Here is a 12,134-nt window from a genome sequence, read left to right as displayed (position 1 = left end):
AAGTCAGAAGCCTATGTGCCCTTAGTAAGCCAACCCCAAGACTTGTGCAGCAGAAAACAACTCCTCTGAAGAATCATTCTCAGGAAAGAAAGCAATTGAGCCGGTTAGGAAACCTTGCCTCATCACATTTGATTTCCACTGATTAGGGACTGTCTGCACAGAGGTTCTACTCCCTCCTCTATTCCCATTTTCTATATTTATGAAGGTATTCATCTTCAAGTCCCTGCTGTTCACATGAGTGCACCTGTTTGGAGGAGAATGTGGGCCAGAGGACATTAGGAAAGGGTTGGATTGTGCAAGCACCTGTGACCATTTATTTATGTCTATATCTATTGCCACCGTTTTGAGATTTGTGGCTATTTAGAAAATGTGGATATGAGCAGTCATATGGATTTCACTAGCAGAGACCTGAAGATGAAGATAAATGTCCCCATAAAAATTGGAGCCATTCAGCATGTAGGCTGTGTCCCCTGGGTCGGTCCAAATGAAAAATATCCATACTATACCGCAGCAAGTACGCAAGTCTCAACTTCTTTTCATAGAAGTATTTTTCACTACAAAGTAATAAAATATTAACAATGTAATCTATATATACAGCTTTGGAAAAATAGAACCCATTCATAAAATGCATTACACGAAACAAGTATTTGCAATTACGATTTCCACGCAGCATTTCCAATGATTACCCGGTTAGGAAAACTTAAGGACAGAATTGATTCAAAGTATGAAATTCAATTCATTGACATCTTCCCGGACAGGATTGCCATAGTAACTAAGGGCGAGTCAATACCACTGAAGGCTATGTGTGTGCAACATTTGATTTATTTCAGAATGGCTCATAATGCAAATAAAAAGGAAGCAAAACACAGTTAATATTCAATTGCAGAAAAGAGCACAATTGATTATACATAGTGCAATGACTCTTCATAGTCAGAGAAGCAAATTAAACGCAATAAAACCTGAGACAAAAAGACTTACAGCCTGCTGTTAGTTAGTTAAAGCAAAGTGTTTTCTTCCTCTTGTGATATGTTTATATATATATTCTTGTAGATAATGATAGGAATGTACCACTGTGCAAAATAATATAATTTTATTAAATGGTTGCATGGTATAGGTTTATATTTTTCACTTTTATTTTTTTGAGTGACTGAAGTGGGCTAATACAAAGAAAGACAGAGTAAACACAAATAATTATAATAGAATAAAAAAAACAAGAAATAAATATTGCTTTGCAAAAAGCTCAATATAGGTTTAAAGTAGAACTGTAGTCAAAACAGTGTTTTGTAAGGGAGTAAGGAAGGGTTATAACCCCTGTTAAGTTTTTTTTTTTTTTTGCCATCTGTGTCCTTTACCACTACATATATGCTTTAGGGAGCAGAAAGAGGTTAAGGGTCTTTGCACACAGTACTGATATATGAATGCATACCTCCCAACTTTTTGAGATGGGAATGAGGGACACCTATTAGCAAAAGTTTGTAGGCATAGGACACACCCCCTGCAAAGCCCCCTTAACCACTTAAAGCGGAGTTCCACCCACTTTTGAGATGTGGTTTTAAACAAAAGACCATCTCTCCACCCTTCCTTTTTGGCTATTTTTTTTTTTTTTCTTCTAACTTACCTTTTTATATAGTACAGCCTGTACTTCCGATCCGACCCATCCTGTCCGCAGCGCAGGACGTCATATCCTCTTCTTCGGCGAGCCCCCCTGATGTCTTCTAGGACATGTGTGTGTCCCAAAAGACAGCCGGCCATTCACAAAGTGCCACACGACTCGCGCATTCGCAGTAGGAAATTGGCAGTGAAGCCGCAAGGCTCCACTGCCGGTTTCCCTTACTTAGAATGGCGGCACCTGCACCCGATCCGATGGATGGATTGGCCTCGGGGGGCCAACATTGCGGGCTCCCTGGACAGGTAAGTGTCCTTATTAAAAGTCAGCAGCTAGAGTGTTTGTAGCTGCTAACTTTAAAAAAAAAAAAAATTTGCGGGTGGAACAACGCTTTAAGGACTGAGCCTCTTTTTGAGATTTGGTGTTTACAAGTTAAAAACATTTTTTTTTTTTTGCTAGAAAATTACTTAGAACCCCCAAAGAATATACACTCCTCTGCTTCCTCTAGCACACTTGCTTGTAGAGCTCCGCTGGCACACTGCTAAAAATGATCTGACACAGTAGTCAGATTTTTGACCAAAAACCTCTTATAGGAACCCGAGGCCCCTTTAAGTGAGTAGCAAAAGTCAGTGTCCAGCTTACATCCCTGTGGCTACTGATCCCAACACTACCTCTTCAGGCACTGCCAATCTACCTGGCTGCAGCTACCCCTTTCTCTAGCCCTGCAGGCTAACTTTCCCGCTCCTGCTGTCCTCTTCTTGCTCCCGTGCCTCCAGGAAGGGGTTCCTCTGTGTGTTTTGTTAGGTACCCTCCCTGCACCTGTGCCCCAGGCCAGAGGTCACCCCCCCAGACTAGGATGTACCCTCAAGGGCCACTGACAGCCTCTTCAGCACTCCATCTCCATCTTCCACGTGACTGTCCCTGCTGGCATGACACATGCCTATTTATGAGGTGCTTGCTCCCTGCCAGCCCATTTGCTGGGGATTGGCTGAGGCCTTCATAAATATGCCAAACAGCTCCTCCTAGCCTCTGCCTACTACATCTTGAAGCTTCTCCAAGGTTCCAGAAACAGTGGGAGGCACTAGAGATGCTGCTTGCTGAGTCATCCAGCCTCCCTGAGTCACTCAACCCCGACCCAGATTCAGCCCAGGCCTGCCTCTCAACCAGACCAATTTACCTACACTAACAAACCTATTTATATCTAGCACACTAACTAGAGGGTGCTACAGCAGCAATTTAGAAATTGAATGAAAGGTTTAGCATTGGGAAAAACTTTTTGAAAGATTAATGATGCATTTTATGCAAACTATTTAGATCAGACCAACATGAGGGACAAATGAGGAGGACAGAGGGACTTTGTTCCAAATCAGGGACAGTTCTTCAAAATCAGGGACAGTTGGGAGCTATGTGAAGGCCAGATTTTCCTGGCAGAAAGTTCCTGCCCAAAAAAACGTAAGTATGGTCCATATGGTATGCATGTTTACACACGTATCTGCGCGTATACAAGCTCAAAAATTTCTCTTGCACATCGCCATAAAAAATAAAAATAAATTGTTTTGTGTTTTTTTCTTTTTGTTTAGGCCTCATACACAGGGGCAAAATGCATCTCAAAACATTTTTAGTTCACGGATATGAATGTCAGTGTATTGTTTTCAACATGTGTAAACATACACTGCGCTTAGATCTGTAACCACATATCAAAAAAATATCTGAGCACAGGCACTTACAAGTTTAAATGTATGTATATGCTTATAATTAGTTGCAAAAAGTGCATTCTGGGACTGAATAAGAGTAAGAAAATATAGAACTACAATTTTACACATTGAAAAAACATATCTTAAAGTGGAGGTCCACCCTGAAAAAAAAAATTGCAAAAAAAAATACCTAAAAAAATGGAGGAAAAGAAAAAAAAATGTTTTTACTTACGTGAAATGGCTGTTGCTAGGCAGTCTTCCTAATCTGCCTCTTACTACCACGCGGTGATGTCTCTTCTCCTCCCCGCATTGTCTTCTGGGGAATGGGGTGCGGTGTGTTATGGGAACTGTGTGTGCCCCATGACACATCGCGTCCCATTCACAAAGCGCTGCGCGACTCGCGAATGCGCAGTAGGAAGCGGGCAGTGAAGCTGTAAGGCTCCACTGCCTGTTTCCCTTAGTTAGGATGGCGGTACCGGGACCCGAAAGCCAAGGGGCACCCAGGACAGGTAAGTACTTATTTAGCTGCTGACTTTTAATTTTTTTTTTTTTACGGCCGGAATCCCGCTCTAAAGAGGTGTTCCGCCTTGGGGAAAAAAATTAAAAAGTCAGCAGCTACAAATACTGTGCCTGCTGACTTTTAATATATGGACACATATTTTTCCAGGGAGCCCGTGATGTTGGCACCCCAGCCGATCTTCGAATCGACTGTCGGGTACAGCCGCCGCCATTCCAGGTAAGGGAACCCAGCAGTGAAGCCTTTCGGCTTCACGCCCCGTTCCCTACTGCGCATGTGCAAAGCTCACTGCGCTTTCTGATTGGCCCGGCAGCGGAGGAAGGAGGAGGGGGCTAAACTTCCGGGAGACCAGGCCACGGCCCAGTCTCCCGAAAGTGGGGAAGGAGACCTGTCAAAAACAGGTCCCCGTTTCCTCCTCCTCCCTGAAAGATGCCAAATGTGACACCGAAAGGGGGTGAGGAAGCAATTAAGCGGAAGGTCCTTTTGGGTGGAACTCCGCTTTAAGGCAAGAATTTTACTGATCATTACTCAGAAACCTCTGTCCCAGGAAAACCTTGTCTTTATGTTCAGTAAAATTCTTCCAGTCGTGTGCAGCCTTACGGATCTGAATGCAGAAGTATTGCTTTCAGTGGAGAAGACATGCACATGGGTGCATTAAGATGCGCTGCATTCAGATCTATAACCACATATAAATAGATTCTGCAGTTGAGGACATGTACTTTACAAATGTACTTGTGCAGATATATGAAGGCACATGTATGCCCGTTGAAAACAGTGCTGTTAGATACATAAGTAGAATTTCACACATTTAAACATTTAAAGGCTGGTGTGAAACAGGCCCTTAGTCAAAGAAAAAAAAAAAAAACAATTACAATCTAACTTCTGCCTTATATAAAAGTTCTAGAAAACATTCATATATTACATTCATTTTAGTGCGTTGCAGTTTCACAAATTATCTTTCATATCTTTTTTGCAATGTTAAAAAGTTTTGTCATGTGACTATGCATCTCTTCTTATTAGTGGTGGTGGGGGAGGGGGGGGGTACAGGACACTGTGTAGACAGACAGGGTTCCTGTATTCCATAGTATGTTCAGCATCAGGCAAGATGCAGGCAGTGCTTGAGCAGGGGGCACGTTTAAGAGGCAGGCTGTGATTGGGAGGTGTGTGAGCCAGAGACAGACCCTGATTGGTCAAGGGGTGTGGAAGCTGAACAAATTACCCAATACAGGCATGCTTCATGTCTGCACAGTGTCCTGTACCTCTGAATGGCCAGCCAAACAATGAAAACTGACGACAATACCACACATCTGCACCTGTGTGGTCAGGTGGAAGATGTGCATGAAAATGTTAGAGACTATGGGGTTGATTTACTAAAGGCAAATAGACTGTGCGCTTTGCAAAGCGCAATTGCACTCTGCAAAACCAGTTCCTCCAGAGCTTAGTAAATTAGCAGAAGCTCTGCTGCCTTCCTTTATCCAATCATATGCAAGCAAAATTTCATTTTTTAATTTTCCTTGCATGTGATTGGGTATTCTTTACAAAGTGAAGCTTTACCTCAATTAATAAGCTCTGGAGCAGTTGCACTTTGCAAAGTGCCCAGTCTATTTGTCTTTTGTAAATCAATCACTCTTATAAAATACATGTGTGAACAAAAAGATAGAAAAAAAATAATTTTTAGGGTAACATACACTTTAAATATAAAAATAGTGCTTGGTAAATGATGACAAGGATATTGAGGCTTTAAGACAAAATTTCCTCCTCAAATTTCACTTGGAGGGCAGAGGTCTTTTGTTATAACCTCTAGAGAGGCATGAGAGTTTTTTGCTGTGGTCACTTTGGAATGCAATGCTATTCACCACCGCAGCCTGATTTTATTAGTCTATCTATTTTAAAACTATAATTGGACTTTAAATAACTGTGTGATTAAGTTGTGCTGAAGAGCATCTCCCTTGTGTGTTCTTAAGCTCTGCTTGGTACATTTCTGATCCGCGAGGCGCCAATGTCCAAACACTAAATATATATATATATATATATATATATATATACACATTATCTCACAAAAGTGAGTACACCCCTCGCATTTTTGTAAATATTTTATTTTTATTCTATCTTTTCATGTGACAACACTGAAGAAATGACACTTTGCTACAATGTAAAGTAGTGAGTGTACAGCTTGTATAACAGTGTAAATTTGCTGTCCCCTCAAAATAACTCAACACACAGCCATTAATGTCTAAACCGCTGGCAACAAAAGTGAGTACACCCCTAAGTGAAAATGTCCAAATTGGGCCCAAAGTGTCAATATTTTGTGTGGCCACCATTATTTTCCAGCACTGCCCTAACCCTCTTGGGCATGGAGTTCACCAGAGCTTCACAGGTTGCCACTGGAGTCCTCTTCCACTCCTCCATGATGACATCACAGAGCTGGTGGATGTTAGAGACCTTGCGCTCCTCCATCTTCTGTTTGAGGATGCCCCACAGATGCTCAATAGGGTTTAGGTCTGGAGAGATGCTTGGCCAGTCCATCACCTTTACCCGCAGCTTTAGCAAGGCAGTGGTCATCTTGGCGGTGTGTTTGGGGTCGTTATCATATTGGAATACTACCCTGTGACCCACGTCTCTGAAGGGAGGGGATCATGCTCTGCTTCAGTATGTCACAGTACATGTTGGCATTCATATATATATATATATATATATATATATATATATATATATATACTGTTTCGTGCTCTGATGCTCTGACAGAATTTTAGATAACAATTAGCAGTTGCTTCACTATTGCAGCATAAAACAAGCAATGCTCACATTGCAACAGGAAAAATAAACTTATGTGCTGCTGCCATCTGGTGGACATTTTAAAGAAATACACATTGAAAAATGTATTTATTAAAGCGTTAGAACAGTGTTTCTCAACTTCAGTCTTCGAGTACCCCCAACAGGTCATGTTTTCAGTCTTTCCATTATTTTGCACAGGAGATTTGATCAGTTTTACTGCCTTATTAATTACCACAGCCCTGAGGGAAATCCTGAAAACATGACCTGTTGTGGTTACTTGCGGACTGGAGTTGAGAAACGTTGCGTTAAAAAAAAAACAAGTTGGTATTGTGTGCTATACTAAATCTTTTTTTTTTTGCACTAACAATCAGATATTCAGGACATGTTTTCCTGAACCCCCTTCTTCTATGGTCCAATGAGTACTAATACCTTGAAGAAGGGAGTACACCCTAAAAGCTTATTCTGAAAATTTGAATGGGGTGCAAATAAAAAAGTATCATGGACAGTACTCAATTGTTTTTGCCTACAGGCATAGGCGTGTGCACAGGGTGTGCCAGGTGTGCCTGGGCACACCCTAATCACCCTGTGTGGTGCAAATTCCCCCTATTTAAACCCCCTGATATTTCACCAAAACCCCCTAGCAGTGCTCCCACAAAAAATTGTAAATAAAAAAACTAATAAAAAATGTATGTAAAATATAATAAAAAAATAAAATAATAAAAATAAAAATTACTGACACCATGCATTGCCCTACTGACACTGTCCACTGCTCTACTGACACCATCAGTATACAGTATATACACATGCACACAGGTTTGAGCTTTGAGGTGCACACCCTAATGCAATAGGCTGTGCACACCTATGCCTACAGATAAGCATATAACAAGGCTTACCTGTAGGTACCTTGAATATCTCTTAAACTTGCACAGTTTAGTAGATATTCAGTATATGCGCTGCTGCTGACGTCATCGGCGTGTGCACACTGAAAAAATCGGGCCGCTGGTGCCATGACCTCCTGCGCATATGCGGAGTGACATCACCCTTGCTCTGGCCAATCACAGCGCCGGAGCCAGAAAAACCTGGAAGTAACTCTGGAGGAAGATATTTGCGCTGTACTTGGAGGGTCGACGCCTATCCAGGGCATCATTCTAAGGTAAGTATTTAATAACGAGCTAGTATGCGATGCATGCTAGCTCATTATGCCTTTGTCTTGCAAGGTTTTTTTTTTTCCAAGGTTTACAACCTCTTTAAATGGACTAACAGATTTAGATGGGCCTGACTAACAAATGAAAGCTGAACCCCGACCAACACTAAACTCCGACTAACAAACAGATACAGCAACAGTTTTTTCTCTTTTTAGGATAAAGGTTTTACGTCAATGAATAAAAGCTGATGATTGTAAGCACCCCTGTCAGTGGCAAGATCGAAGTCTCAAAATAGAGAAAGTTAAAGCCTAAAAAAAAGAACACAAATGCAGGTACCACATCTGAGAATTGGTAAGCTGCAATATAATACATTTTTGCTTTGGGGTTTAATACCACTTTAAGCAAATGTATCAGTTGGTACAAAGTTACAAGTCCCATCCAGGGATTCCAAATTTTTTAATGGATGGGAGTTAGAATTAGATCAATCTATCTCAGAAGATCTAAAGCATTGAGGTGTCCGTTTATGAAGCAGTGATCAGCGGTGATCCCGAGGATCACCGCTGATCACAGTCCATAAACAGTTTATGAAACAGTGATAATCGGTGGGAGAAGTGTTTGAACTTGTTCTCCCGCCGATTATCTCTACACACGGAGAATTCTCATGAATGACACAGTAACGGCCAGTTTATGAAGCGGTGATCTCACCGCTTCACTGGCGATCTGTGTCAGAATTCACACTCCCAGGTTCACCAGCTCAGAGATGGTGAATCGGGGAGTGAAGAGGAAATCTCGGGGGATCTGAGGGGGAAGGAGGAAGATTTTTAACTTCCTTATGCCTCGTTCAGACCCCCCAACACTGTAACCATGTCCCCCTGTCATATTTATGTGTATACATATATATACATATATACATATAATGTGTATATGTATATATATATAATGTGTGTGTATATACATGTATATATAATGTGTGTGTGTGTATACATATGTGTATAATGTAGGGGGACACATTATTTTATTAACATTAATCCACGCCGTTGAGCAGTGATAATTTATCACTGCTTGATAAACTGACATCTGGTGCTGTAATCTCGTAAAGTCTCACGAGATTCCAGTATCAGGGGCCGTTCTCCACTGTTTGAAGCATTTGGAGATCTCTTCACTCCTCCAAAGGTGAAGCGATCTACAAAGCTTCATAAACTGGCACACAGAGGAGAAGATTCTTCACTGTGAATGCCGGAGAACGAAGCAGTGAATAGATTTCACTGCTTCATAAACGGACACCAAAGTTATAGAGCACATATTTTCAACCTAAATAGATATGAGGGTAAAAGAAATGCATTACAAACTTTTGGCTTGGTGGTATTACGTTCCATCAAAGATACATCCGATCAATTCAGGGCTGCCAACAGAATGTGGTGGTGAGGGAACTCATTCCCATACACGGTAGCACTGCCCAGTTTTCCAGACATACTGGAAAAAGTACTAAAAATAATTAAAGGGTAACTCCACTTTCGTGGGGAAAAAAATAGCAAATAAAGAAAAAATAATATAGTATATACAATTGCAAAACACGTCATATTGTAATGGAATGTTATTTAACCACTTACCAACCGGCCCATAGCCGAATGACGGCTGCAGGGCGGTTGGATAACTCTGGGTGGACGTACTATGAAGTCCTCCCAGAATTCCCCTCTTGCGCGCCCCCTGGGGCGCGCACCCGAACACATCCGTAACCGCCGGGTCCAGAGGACCCGGCGCATCACGGATCCCGGTAAATGGCCGCTGATCGCGGCCGTTTACCATGTGATCGAGCCGTCAAATGACGGCGGGATCACATGTAAACAGACCGGCGTCATCTGATGACGCCAGTTCCTCTCCTCCCCTCCTGTGTACCGATCGGTACACTGTGAACGGGGAGGGGGACGGATGGATGTCTGCAGCGCTGTGGGCTGTATGTGTAGTGCCCTCAGCGCTGCACAGAGACATCCATCCATCCATGCTCAGCCATCCCTCACTACTGCAATGCTGTGCAATACTCTGCATTACCCCCACAATACTCTGCAATACCCCCACAATACTCTGCAATACCCCCACAATACTCTGCAATACCCCCACAATACTCTGCAATACTCTGCAATACCCCCACAATACTCTGCAATACCCCCACAATACTCTGCAATACTCTGCAATGCCCCCACAATACTCTGCAATGCTGTGCAATACTCTGCAATGCCCCCACAATACTCTGCAATGCCCCCACAATACTCTGCAATGCTGTGCAATACTCTGCAATGCCCCCACAATACTCTGCAATGCCCCCGCCATACTCTGCAATGCCCCCCGCCATACTCTGCCATGCCCCCGCCATACTCCGCCATACCCCGCCATACCCCGCCATACCCCGCCATACTCCGCCATACTCCGCCATACCCCGCCATACCCCGCCATACTCCGCCATACCCCGCCATACTCCGCAATACCCTGCCATACCCCGCCATACCCCGCCATACCCCGCCATACTCTGCCATACTCCGCCATACCCCGCCATACCCCGCCATACTCCGCCATACCCCGCCATACTCCGCAATACCCTGCCATACCCCGCCATACTCCGCAATACCCTGCCATACTCCGCAATACCCCGCCATACTCCGCAATACCCCGCCATACCCTGCCATGCTGAGCCATGCTCAGCTGTACTCGCCCTCTGTATGTGGCCAGGCTGTGGAAGTCTCACACATGTGGTATCGCCGTACTCAGGAGGAGCAGGAGAATCTATTTTGGGGTGTCATTTTTGGCATGTACATGTTATGTGGTAGAAATATTGTATAAATGGACAACTTTGTGTTAAAAAAAAAAAAAAGCGTTTTAACCACTTCCCGCCCGCCGGCCGTCATACAACGTCCTTGACTTTGTGCGGAGATATCTGAATGATGGTTGCAGCTACAGGCATTATTCAGATATCAGCTTTTTCAGCCGGCGATTCCCTACACCATGAGAACAATCATAGCAGCTGTTCCACTGCTTGATCGTTCTTACGGGAGGCGAGAGGGGACGTCCCCCCTTCCCGCCGCCTTGCGGTGCTTCTACCGACTCACCGCTACGATCGAAGCCAGGATCTTTTTTTTTTTTTTTTTTTTAATTTCAGGCTTCCCAGCCTAGAGGTGAGATGTGGGGTCTTATTGACCCCATATATCACTGTAAAGAGGACCTGTCATGCCATATTCCTATTACAAGGATGTTTATATTCCTTGTAATAGAAATAAAAGTGGTCAAAAATTTTTTTTTTTTGGAAAAAAGCATCAAACTAAAATAAATAAAGTAAAATGAACAATAAAAAAAAAAAAAAAAATTTTAAAGCGCCCCTGTCCCTGTGTGCTCGCATGCAGAAGCGAACGCATACGTAAGTCCCGCCCACATATGAAAACGGTGTTCAAACCACACATGTGAGGTATCGCTGCGATCGGTAGAGCGAGAGCAATAATTTTGGCCCTAGACCTCCTCTGTAACTCAAAACATGTAACCAGTAAAAAATTTTAAAGCGTCGCCTATGGGGATTTTTGAGTAGCAAAGTTTGGCGCCATTCCACAAGCGCGTGCAATTTTGAAGGGTGACATGTTAGGTATCTATTTACTCGGCGTAACTTCATCTTTCACATTATGCAAAAACATTGGGCTAACTTTATTATTTTGGTTTTTGTAAAGCACAAAACAGTTTTTTTTTCCAAAAAAAACGCGTTAAAAAAATTGCTGCGCAAATACTGTGCGAGATAAAAATTTGCAACGACCGCCATTGTATTCTCTAGGGTCTTTGCTAAAAAAACATATATAATGTTTTGGGGTTCTAAGTAATTTTCTAGCTAATAAATGATGATTTTTACATGTAGGAGAGAAATGTCAGAATTGGCCTGGGTGCTCCAGAACGCCTGAAGGTGCTCCCTGCATGTTGGGCCTCTGTATGTGGCCACGCTGTGTAAAAGTCTCACACATGTGGTATCACCGTACTCGGGAGTAATAGCAGAATGTGTTTTGGGGTGTAATTTGTGGTATGCATATGCGGTCTGTGAGAAATACCCTGCTAATATGACAATTTTGTGGAAAAAAAAAAAAGTAAAAAAAAAAACCTTGATTTTGCAAAGAATTGTGGGAAAAAATGACAACTTCAAAAAACTCACCATGCATCTTTCTAAATACCTTGGAATGTCTTCTTTCCAAAAAGGGGTCATTTGGGGGGTATTTGTACTTTTCTGGCATGTTAGGGTCTCAAGAAATGAGATAGGCCGTCAGTACTTCAGGTGTGATCAATTTTCAGATATTCGCACCATAGCTTTTGGACTCTATAACTTTCAAAAAGACCAAATAATATCCACCGATTTGGGTTATTTTTACCAAAGA

Source organism: Aquarana catesbeiana, linkage group LG01 (genome assembly GCF_042186555.1).
Source record: "Aquarana catesbeiana isolate 2022-GZ linkage group LG01, ASM4218655v1, whole genome shotgun sequence".
Classification (NCBI taxonomy): Eukaryota; Metazoa; Chordata; class Amphibia; order Anura; family Ranidae; genus Aquarana; species Aquarana catesbeiana.
The sequence above is the reverse complement of the archived record's forward strand: the minus strand, read 5'-3'. Positions refer to the sequence as shown.